This window comes from Papaver somniferum, unplaced genomic scaffold, assembly GCF_003573695.1.
Source record: "Papaver somniferum cultivar HN1 unplaced genomic scaffold, ASM357369v1 unplaced-scaffold_132, whole genome shotgun sequence".
NCBI classification, from domain to species: Eukaryota; Viridiplantae; Streptophyta; class Magnoliopsida; order Ranunculales; family Papaveraceae; genus Papaver; species Papaver somniferum.
In genome coordinates this window covers 11,470,299-11,483,130 of record NW_020622381.1, presented here as the reverse complement: position 1 = coordinate 11,483,130, position 12,832 = coordinate 11,470,299, and positions in this window count along the sequence as shown.

Here is a 12,832-nt window from a genome sequence, read left to right as displayed (position 1 = left end):
CGCGTCTCAATCCTGAGAATTTTGATATTTTCTGATGTGCGTTTGAGCAACATTTTGAGAAAATATGAAGAAATCAAGGATTTTGCTGAAACTGAGGAACTTTATAAGATGAAGGAAATAATAATAATAAAATGAAAGAATCATGAACCGTGGGACCGGCTATGGCCAAGGCATGGCCAGCCGACCAACGAGCCCGGTCCCATGGCACTTTTCCTAATTTTATATTATTTTCATGATTTTAGGGAAATATCATGAAACCAAGGAGTTTTATTGAAATCAAGGAGTTTCGTTGAAGTGAATGAGTTTCCATGAAATGAGAGAAACAAATAATATTAACAATAATAAAATAAGGACATGCGGGACCGTCTTGGGCATGGTCGGTCGGCTAGGGCCCGGTCCCACGAGTTTCCCTAATTTTATCCCTTTTCCTAAATGTGAAGGAAATATCATGAAATCAAGGAATTTCATGCGATCAAGGAAATAATAATAAAATAATAAGGAATGCAAGGTGTGGGACCGGACACAACTAGGGAATGACCGGCCGGTTAGTAGGCTTGGTCCCGCACATCTTTCCTAATTAATTATTATTTCTTTGATATGAAGGAAACACCATGAAACTGAGAAGTTTCTTTGAAATGAAGGAATTTTGTTCAAATAAGGGAATTTTCATGAGATCAAAGAAAATAATAAAAATATGATAAAATACAAAATTGGGCGTGGGACTGGCCAAGGCACGACCGGCTGGCCGATGGTCCCAGTCCCCAGCGCCATGATTAATATTTTATTATTTATTATTTTCTTCCTATTTTATATAGGCTCATCGTTCCTTCGTGTTTTGGAATGCTCGTTCGTGCATTCAGGCGCTCGTTAGTGCATCATTGCCGAGTACACTTGCACCATTTTGGTCGGGGCTTACTGGATAGTGGCTCAGATGCCCGTACGTTGAATATTTATTACTAACCCATGGAATTCTGCTGGGAAAAACCATGAATTGAAGTAACGAAATATTATGAATAATGTAGAATATTTTCCAGGAATTCAGTTAATGAATCTGATAATTTAAGAATAATTAATTGATGACTCTATACTAGTATGATCACCTAAGAGCATTAATTATTCAGGAATTGAGTGATATGAGCTTGTTGAAGCGTCATACTTCTTCTATATAGTCAGGAAAAACATTATTACATCCTGAAGACGTTATTGCTCTATACTAGCAGGCAAGCTGTCTAGGAGCCATCTAATCTTGCAGTTCTATATAGAATAACTTACTGAAATTGCTCAGTATTCATGAAATATGTCGTTGCCTTAGCTGAGAGACTACACATCTGCATATACTCTGAGAGACAGTATTCTCAGTCAGAGATTCTTGTGGCATGATCTTTCATGCTTCAATGAGATACATGAGCCTCAATACTCATCTGATTGCTGGATCAGGAGCATGTATAATTATGGTTTTACGATTTTATCCCTTGTCGAAAATCCACCATCTACACAAGGATCAATCAATTTCAATCAACAACCAAAGGTCGGATTTCCAATTGATTGATTCAAACGCACAACCTGTGATATTTCAATTATATAACAAAATATAATGCAGAATAGAAATAACACAGACACCAGAATTTTGTTAACGAGGAAACCGCAATTGCAGAAAAACCCCGGGACCTAGTCCAGATTGAACACCACACTGTATTAAGCCGCTATAGACACTAGCCTACTACTCCTACAAACTAACTTCGGTCTGGATTGTAGTTGAACCCCAATCAACCTCACACTGATTCAAGGTACAGTTGTGCTCCTTACGTATCTGATCCCAGCAGAATACTACGACGCACTTGATTCCCTTAGCTGATATCACCCACAACTAAGAGTTACTACGACCCAAAGTCGAAGACTTTAATAAACAAATTTGTATCACATAGAAAAGTCTACAGATTAGATAAATATGTCTCCCACAGAATACCTACAAGTTTTTTTCCGTCTTTTGATAAATCAAGGTTAACAAGAACCAATTGATAAACCAGACTTATATTCCGGAAGAACAGACTAGTATTATCAATCACCTCACAATAATCTTAATCGACGCGGCGAAAGAAGATATTGTGGAATCACAAACGATGAGACGAATATGTTTGTGAATACTTTTCTATCTTGACTATCAGAGATATAAATCTCAAGCCAATCGTTACGATTTTACTCAAAATGATAGAATCAACAAGATCAGATCACACAACTTCGAGAAAGTAGTATCGGTCTGGCTTCACAATCCCAATGAAGTCTTTAAGTCGTTAACCTGGTTTACAAGAAGAAACCAAAGGTTAAAGGAGAAACGACTCTAGCTAATACAACTAGTTACACACAAGAGGTGTGGGGATTAGGTTTCCCAGTTGCTAGAGTTCTCCATTATATAGTCTTTCAAATCAGGGTTTGCAATCAATGTTAGCTTGGTAACAAAGCATTCAATATTCACCGTTAGATGAAAACCTGATTAGATTCAAGATAATATCTTTCAACCGTTGGATCGAAAATTTAGCTTGTTATACACAAATGAAATGTACTATTTTGGGTTTATGTAACCGTACCCAAACATGAACATTTGTTGGTTCGACAATAGTTAACCAATGGTTAGCCATATGATCACTTTCATATCAACCATGTTCTTCTTCACCATAACTAGTTCAAATGACTCAAATGAACTAGTTAGAGAGTTGTTCAATTGAAAGGAAATCTTATGTAACTACACAAGACACAATCGAAGCAAAAACGATTTGATTCACTCGAATCGGTTCGTGAACTATATAGCCACGGTTTGCATTTAGCATTCCTTAGTTAATATAAATAAGTTCACAAACAATCATCTTTAGATATAACCAGCTTAAGTTCGCAGACTTAGTTCGCGGACTAAGTTCCCGGAAGGAGTTCTCAAACTCCAACAGATTTTCTCGGGTCGAGAACTTCCGTCAGTTCGCGGACTAGGTTCGCGGACTGAGTTCGTGGACTGAGTTCACGGCTCTTGTTCCAGTTCTCTTGATCAACAAAGTTCGCAAACTTCGGTTCAAGGAAAAAGGACTTATACATATATGTGTTGCCACACAATGCTTATATCCATCATTGGTTATTTAATCTAAACTCTCATTTCAACCATTGAAACATTCTTAGAGGATATTTCGTCAAAGTAAGCAATTTTCAAGGTGATTGAAAAGTGTCATGACTTTCGTCACTAGGTAAAGATGAACTTGGCCAAAGCAAAAGCTTACCAACACATATTTCGAGAAATAGATAGGCGAGATAAACTCGGCTCGAAATAGCAAATATGTATAATCAAAGTCTATATAGTAAAACGACTTTTGTCTCAAAATAGGAGATAGAGTAGATAGACTTTTGAGTGATAGATAAGTTCAAGTCTCCACATACCTTTTAATCGACGAAGATCCACCAGTTCCTTGAGTAGTCCTTCGTCTTGTATGATGATTTCCATGGAGTTCTTGAGCTCAACTACACTTTCTATCCTAGTCCGAGACTTAGCTATAATAGACTACAAATCAAGACTTATAGTTTTGATCACTAACATTGACAAACATGCTTGAGATAGCAACGCATGCGAGTTCGACCGAGCAATTCTCTAACAATTTCAAGTATGCGTACCCGTCTGCGTACTTGAAGGTTAAAGTTCTAAAATAGAAAAATATTTCTAAGAGTTTTGTATCTTTATCTCTCAATTCAATATGGAATTATCAAATAGGAATTTGCGAGCCCGATTGAATATTAGAGAAATAACTTGAGCGGTACCAAAGACCAATGTTCAAGGATCAATCAATTTCAATCAACAACCAAAGGTTGGATTTCCCAATTGATCGATTCAACGCACAAACTGTGATATTTTAATTATATAACAAAATATAATGTGGAAAAAAAATAACACAGACACCAGAATTTTGTTAACGAGGAAAATCACAAATGCAGAAAAACCCCGGGACCTAGTCCAGATTTGAACACCACACTGTATTAAGCCATTGCAGTCACTAGCCTACTAACAATGAACTTCGGACTGGACTGTAGTTGAACCCTAATCAATCTCACACTGATTCAACGCACAGTTGCGCACCTTACGTCACCGATCCCAGCAGGATACTACGCACTTGATTCCCTTAGCTGATCTCACCCACAACTAAGAGTTGCTACGACCCAAAGTCAAAGACTTGATAAACAAATCTGTCTCGCACAGAAAAGTCTATAGGAATAGATAAATCTGTCTCCCACAGAAATACCTACGAGTTTTGTTCCATCTTTTGATAAATCAATGTGAACAGGAACCAATTGATAACCCGAACTTATATTCCCGAAGAACAGCCTAGTATTATTAATCACCTCACAATAATCTTAATCGTATGGTAGCGAAACAAGATATTGTGGAATCACAAACGATGAGACGAAGATGTTTGTGATTACTTTTTATCTTTCCTATCGGAGAATAAATCTCGATCCAATCTTAAAGAAGATCATACTCAAACACGATAGAAACAGCAAGATGAGATCACGCAACTAAAAATAAAATAGTTGGGTTTGGCTTCACAATCCCAATGAAGTCTTCAAGTCGTTAAGGAGAATCGACTCTATCTTATGCAACTAGTATCACACAAGAGGTGTAGGGATTAGGTTTCCCAGTTGATAGAGTTCTCCTTTATATAGTTTTCAAATCAGGGTTCGCAATCTAAGTTACCTTGGTAACAAAGTATCCAATAGTCACCGTTAGATGAATACTTGATTAGTTTCAAGATAATATATTTCAACCGTTAGATCAAACTTAGCTTGTTATACACAAATGAAATGTACCTTCATTTATGTTTATATAACCGTACCCAAAAGTGTACACCATGTTGGATCAACAATAGTTAACCAAGGTTAGCCATATGAACACTCTCATATCAACCTTATTCATCTTAACCATAACTAGTTCAAATGACTCAAACGAAACTAGTTAAAGAGTTGTTCAATTGCTATATTCTCATAGAAGTATACAAGAACACAATTGAAGCAAAATCGGTTGATTCACTCGAATTAATTCATGAACATTACAACCACGGTTTGCAAAGAATGCATTCCTTATTATATAAATATATTAGTTCATGTACTAAACCGATTTTAGAACTTTAACCTTCAAGTACGCGAATAGGTACGCATACTTGAAATACGCGAACATGTACGCATACCACCAATCCCAGCAGAAAATATCGGACATGAACCTTACGCCAGTACGCATACGGGTACGCATACTTAGGTTCCCGGACTTCTCAAACCAATAGGTACGCATACTATGGTTCCCATACATGGATCACATATGTGCAAGAGTACACAACATGTCATATTCCAATAATGGTTAAGTGTTTTAAACTCTTATTTCAATCATTGAAACTTTCTTCGAGGATGACAATAGATGTTTTAACACACTATTAGCATCAAAGTGATTTTCAAGATATTGAAATAATCATTACTAAACATTCCAAGTCTACATCAAATGATTGTATCACACAAACCATATAAGATGTTACTCGGTAATTTTCGCGTGATCATCTTTTGACTTTTGTCAAGAATATAAGATGAACTTGGTCGAAGTGAAAGCTTGCCAATACATATTTCGAGAAATATGTAAGCGAGATAAACTCAGCTCGAAATCTCAAATGTGTATAATAGAAAACTATATCGCAACACGACCTATGTCTCAATATAGGAGATATAGTAGAAATATACTTTTCAAGTGATAGATGAGTTTCAGTCTCCACATACCTTTTTGTTGATGAAGTTCCAAAAGATCTCATTAGTAGTTCTTCGTCTTCAATGATGAACGCCGTGAAGTCTAATGCTCAACTACAGAATCTATATCCTAGTCCGAGACATCTATAAGTAGACTAGAAATCAAGACTTATAGTTCTGATCACTAAAATTGACAACCAAGCTTGATATAAAAATACTTGCGAGTTCGACCGAGCAGTGCTCTAAGAATCTCCCCTTTTGTCAATTTTAGTGAAAAACTATCAATACATATGGATACAAAATAAAAATTTTTTGTAGCTTCTCATCCAAATGCTTGATATCCTTGGTTCTTCAACATTACTCGAAATCTTCGTCACTTTCAAGTACTCCAATGATTCCAAATGTGTTCAACTCAGCATCATAGTTGTTGAAGATCCGTAGCAATAACAATGAGAAAACAATTTCTCTCAATCATTGTTATACAGTGTCATCGTATCATTACACAACATCAAAGTTCAATTGTATCACAACTTTGACAACAATACTATGGTGATATGTATCACTCCCCCTTAGTTAATACTTCATCACACAATGAAAACAACTCCCCCTTACATAATGATCCGTAAACCATATGTATTTGTAGTGTGAACTATACATTAATTCTCCCACTTTTGTCAACATAAATTGGAAAAGGTACGAAAACTAGTGGGATCCTCATGAAATTTTCATAGAGATACTTCATGACCAAAAGAGAATAACATATCAACTTGTTTAGATGCCATCATATATCTGAAACTACATGCATTCATCAAGGAGTTTATAAAGATACAAGATAACCCCTACAATATTCCACAGTCGCACTCCCCACAAAGATTTGGCAATTAAGCACAAGTTTAATTAAGAACTCTCCCCCATAAAATGTCATTATCTAAAGAACAACAAGAACGACCTTACTTTTACAAGAAGAGAAGGATTTCTTTTGGACATTAACAAATCACATAAGAATATGAATTTGTATCCAAAATCTCAATTGAATTAACCACAACGAAAATGATCAATTCAATTGGTCATGCTCAACATAAGAGAACTTACAAAGCAACACAGTATATGCACAAAGATGTGGATCAAGGAAAGACCAATACTACAGAATAAACAAAGATTCATTCTATTTTTCATCACTATTTGCACAATGACATACAATAGACTTAATCTCTGTAAATAAAAGTTCATCCTTTCTTCCATCAATATTTACATAATGACATAAAAGGCTTAACTTTTGTAGTCAAAAGTTCATTCTATCTTTTGTCAATACTTTCATACCGACATAATAGAGATAGCTTTTGAACAAGTATGGGACAGTCAAGGTTCACGGACGTAAACAACATATCCTATAACAATTTGCAATATATAAAACCACAAAGATTAATACTGCAAAAATCATCTTCCAAATCAACTTTAGAATTTAAATAAATAAATCTAAAACATTGCAAGATGAAAACGTTGGCAATAGATATGTGTACTCACAATAATGGTTATTCCAAACCCTAGTTATCCTTCTTAAAAACACAAGAATAAATTCTCATAAGAAGTTTCCTAGACATTGAGACCTCTGAAAAATTCTTTATCGTCCCCGAACTCCTTGTTGCCAACAGCCATGGGAACATAAGGTGCATGAAGAAAGGAGTCGATTCCAACAAACCTTTTGAACTGATGCCGAACCAGGGCCTTCTGAATTTCAAGAGTTCTCAAAGAAATAGCCTTTATTTCCTGAATCTCCTTCCTTGTTTCCTTCAACTCTTCAAGAACATCAGAAAACTTCTGAGAATTTGAAGGAACAGCCCTTGGCATCTTCACATTCCTTCTTTTTCTTTTCAAAGTTGGAGGTAACGGAGATTTATATTTTTCATTCATGATTGATGGCTTAATAATCATATTAACATCTTTTCCATCAGAAGACATAATGCTTGGAGTATCCATACGAGCAGAATTGTGAGAGAAAATCACAAGATAATCTCAATAAGCAGTCTTATGATAAAAAGAGTTTCAAGAGAAGGAAAAAGGAATGTAGGGTTACAAAACTTTTAAACACATAAGTTCACGCACACACAACTCTCAACCCTAAAAAGGGTAGAATTATCGAGAATAACCCTCTTTTATTGATTAAATAGGGAAGTCCCTTCCAATATCAATTAGATATGAAAAGAGGCACGAATTCAGACTTACAATACTCAACAGAGCAAAAACAAGAAAAAAGAAAATTAAAATAATCTAAAACAATTTTCTTTTCCTAAAGTCTGAGGTGTGCATAATCTTGTCTCTTTTGATCAGGCACATGAGACAAGATGTACTAACCAACACAATTAAGTTGTGTTGGGATGAACAATAATGTGTCCACCATAATCTTTTCGAAAGGAATTTATCGAGCCCTGTTTCTCATCGTGTTTATACCATCAATTTCTCTCTAATGATCTAGTCTTTTCTTTGGAAACTAACTTATTTGAAGAAGAGATGTGTTTACATACCTCTGATGATCTTTGAACAAGTTTGAGCTTGTTACCTAATCGATTCGTCCTTCGTTGAAGTTTGTTGACATATCTCATTTTGTGTTTGTACTTGAAACACATTGAAAGTTCATGACCTTTGAGAGAACAATAAGAGCATGTCAACATGGAGGATGATTCAGACGCCAGAGATGTGTATGCGGTTAGACACATAGTGGAACCTGAAAAATCAAAAAAAAAAAAAGTTTCCAGTAGAAACAGGTAGATCCATTTTTTCTTCCAGACCGGTTGAGATTTCTTCTGAAAGAATATCAAGATTGATGTATGTATTGCTACAATTATCAAAATCAATATTTTCACAAAGAAGTGCAACACTTGACTTTTCTTCTTCATTAGAATCATAGTTGTCAGACATTTCATCAAGAGTTGCAGCTAGACCTTTGTTCCCAGTGTATTTTTTACGATTTGGACACTCATTTTCAAAATGACCAAAACCTTTACACTTAAAGCACTGAGGCATATCCTCGTCATCAGTTTCATCAATATCCTTGTTTTAGGAGGAACACGATTATGAGGTTTAACTGATGACCTAGGTTTATCTCGGGAGAATCGTTTACTTCTCTTCTAAAGAAGATCCCTAAACTTCCTTGTGATCAAGGAGACTGACCTATCAAGATCTCCATCTGATGAATCGGCCTCAGAAAGATCATCTTCAGAGATACAAACATTTTTACTTTTTTTTCAAGTAATTTAGTGTTCTTTTGTGCCTTTCCGGATTTGGATGTATGCTCATGATCAAAGATCTTTAACTTCCCAACCAGAGTGTTTCTGGAAAGAGTTGCAAGGTTATTACCTTCAACGATGGCACGCTTCTTATAATCGTATCTAGATGCAGCGATCTGAGAATTTTCATCACAATGTCCTTTTTAGGAATAGTCTCACCCAACGCAAAATATGCATTAACAATTTCAGACACTTTGTGATTAAACTCATCAAATGAATCTTCATCTGCCGTACAAAGGTTTTTCCAATCGGAATTTAGGTTTTGAAGCCTAGCTTCCTTTTCACTGGTTTTCCCTTCAAATACGGTTTCTAAGATATACCAAGCATCTTTAGACTGAGTGCACGTAGTCACATGGTGTTGAAGATCTGGGGTAATGGCATGAATGATAGCATTTAACCCGTCAGAATTTTGCTTTGCAGCGAGAATCTCGGCAGGTTTGTATGTACCAATATCCTTTGGAACAGTTGCATCGCCTTCTGCACAAACCGGAGGATTATAGCCATTAAATACATAAACCCATGATTGAAAATCACGTACTTGAAGAAAGGCACGCATAGCAATTTTCCACCATAAGTAATTTGAGTCATCAAAGACTGGTGGTACGTTTATGAAGATAACACTTATGTCCATATTCAGATCGCTACAAACACAGACTTATAAGGTATTTAACGTGTTTGCTGATGCGTGTCATAACCACAACAAATTAATCGAGATATTTCCCACTAATTAACTGGTATTATAGCGGTAGTAAGGATCGTTCCCACAGAGATGATTAAGGAATAAAGTAAATAACAAATGAGGGATTGGTTTTAAGATAAATAAAAAGATAATAAGAAAACAAAGATGATTAAGAAATCATTCGCCGCCACTGAACAGAAACTTAATAAAAGTACTTGTTTATTTCTTGTAAAATTTCTATTGTCATCAACCGTAGAATAGCAATAAGCTCTTCTATCCCCGAAATTCCTGTTGTCACTGGATACGGAAGCGCTCGACTACCAGATTCTATCCATCTGAGCCACCATGAATAAGCTCTCAAGGTGTAACTCAGTCGAATGCATTACGTTTTGTGAATTAGGTTGATCCTACCATCAGACGCATAAGCTCGGTCTGCTTACTAGTGTCATCTCTATACACAATTGCTTAACAGAATCCCTCTGTCAACTCTTGCGATGTACTACTTGTGTATGGAATTGAGTGACTATTACACGTATCACCAATCTCAATACTAGTAGAAGAATTACTATCAGGTTAATTCAAATGGCCAATTGAATAACCCAATAACAATCTTAGACACTACAAATAATAGCGACAATCAACAAAAAAAATCAACTTAAAATAAATTTGTAAAATGGATTATAGTTCCATTATTCAGGACTTTGAATCATACCTTAATCAGTAAAAGATTAGCTACACTTGGATTTACTAAAATCCATAAAAATATATATAAAAGAAGAATGAGAAGAAGAAAACTTGATTTCCCCTAAAGGGGTAAACCCTAGATATGAAATAAAACCTTTCATCTCTTTGTTTATGTCTTCTAACTACCAAAGAATAAATAAAAAGTGAGAAATAATGAATTTATATCGGTTATTTATAGCACCCAAACCCTTCTCCGATCCACTTTAATCGTATAGGATAGAGATGCAAAAGTTGGTGGAGTTTATCCTGCTAATAATTGAGTGCATCGCGATGTATTTTAGTAGCGCGCGCATGTCTTCTGATCCGTTCGATCCTCTGAGGAATCCTTATATCTTCATCTGCACCGTCGAGCTGTCCAACTTCAGTGAGCCGCGTTGCACCATCATTTTTCTCCAAAACACGTGAATACTCTGCTGAAGCGTGTTTTCTCTTCTGATACATACCGCAGCGAGGCCCCACCACAAGTCTTCTTCCTCTTTTCCTCTCGCTGCACGTGTTGGTCGGGTCCCAGCGGTGACATCACCGCAACAACCCAAACTCCTACAGAACCGTACTCATCTGTATCTTCTCTATCTCGTTGCTCGTCTCCCTGCCGTCCATCACCGTCAATGGCAGCAGCAGCTACCACTACTTCATCATCACGACCATGTTGTTCCAGAGAGCAACCATCGCTCATATAACTCCGCGAACTCGAGAACCGAAAGACCTTCTTCATCACTGCCTCTTCTTCTCGATTAATCTCGCCATCCCATCCAACAGCTCCATCAATCGCCATTGATAATGGCAGCGGCTGTTCTACTGGCAAGCTCGAGTTCATTGATTTCGGAATCAGGATAATACCGAAGTTTTATATCATCTCCAGGTACCCAATGATACATTTACATTCGAATATAGCTGTTGATCAAAATTCATCACCATAATGATCATCATCAGTCATCACCATGGTTCCCTGAACTGGTCGGGTAAGTTGAAGATAATGGTGCTGCCCTGAGATAATAAGCGGGTGCCTTTAACAGAACTCGAATCTGGCAACCCCCCTATGTAAAGAATCGAACTTCCTTTAGCAGTTCCCTTGAACTTGACTGCACCTTAATAAGAAGCTTCCCCTTAACACACGGTGCGGGTGCCATTAGCACTTTCCCTGTAAAATGACCATTTTGTCCTTTTAGTCTTCCAAGTTCTTCTTTTGCCCATAACTTCTTCGTACGAGCTCCGAATGACTCCATTCTTTCGCCATTGTCTTTGCCTTCTCGTCCTCTACAAAATAATGACTAGAAATCCTCCATTTTCACGAGTTCCACTGGGTCTTTGGCCCTTCTTCACTTGTGACTTCACTTTTGTAGCTATTTGACTTCTTTTGGATGATTCATCTAATAAAACACAAATAAAAGAAAACAAGCGTAAATACAATAATTTGCATGAAAACCAACAAATACTAGCATGGAATTTACACTAAATATATGTGAAATATGCACTTATCAAATTCCCCCACACTTGCCTTTTGCTAGTCCTCGAGCAAACTAAACTAAATTACAACAACTCCATTTCGCCGAGGATGCGGTTGCACTTAGCATGTGCAACAAGCCTTTAAACCCCTAGGTGTCCCTAGTGGACGAGTTATAGTCTCGTGAGGGCTTACGAGAGATATACCCACAAAACCTACTCCAACTTCAAAGCGTTCCAGCGTCCCAAGCATCCAAAGAGCTATGAGGACATAGAGTTCTGCATGCTAGTAATAAGAAGTTAGAAATACCAAAGAACATATTCATTCTTAAATCTTGAGTGAGAAATAACCATACCATAATGAGAGAATGCGTGTTTGAGAGCGATCAATAAGCATTTCGCCTCGACTTCTGCCTCACTTAAAAGGATTTTATGATAATTGCACTCAATAAGACAGCTTTTTTTATGGGTCTCACATGTGTGCAGGTAGGAATGAAGAGAGAATCTTACACACGTTGAATGGTGGGAAGGAAACCTTCTGAATTATTTTTGGAGACTCCACAAAATCGTGGAAAATAAAGATATTTTATGATGATCTCTAAGAAAGGAAATCAACCATTATTATTAAAAATAGAGGATGAGAGTACTTACCACCTTCACATCTGATTGCAATGATGATAACACCACTCTCACAGCATCCAATAGAAACGTAGTCTTCAGCTTGTCTTCTTCATCTTCTTGGTTTTCGGTCTTCAACTTTGATGATAAACTCTTGAACTTCATAAAACTCTGACAATTTGTTACTTTTTTCCAATAAATTTCCTTGTTGCTTGAAACTTCTTCATATATTTTTTTCTTCCCCATGGCCTTATTGAACAAATAAAAACCTAAATCCAAATCTTTTTTTTTCTTTTTTTCTTTTTTTTTT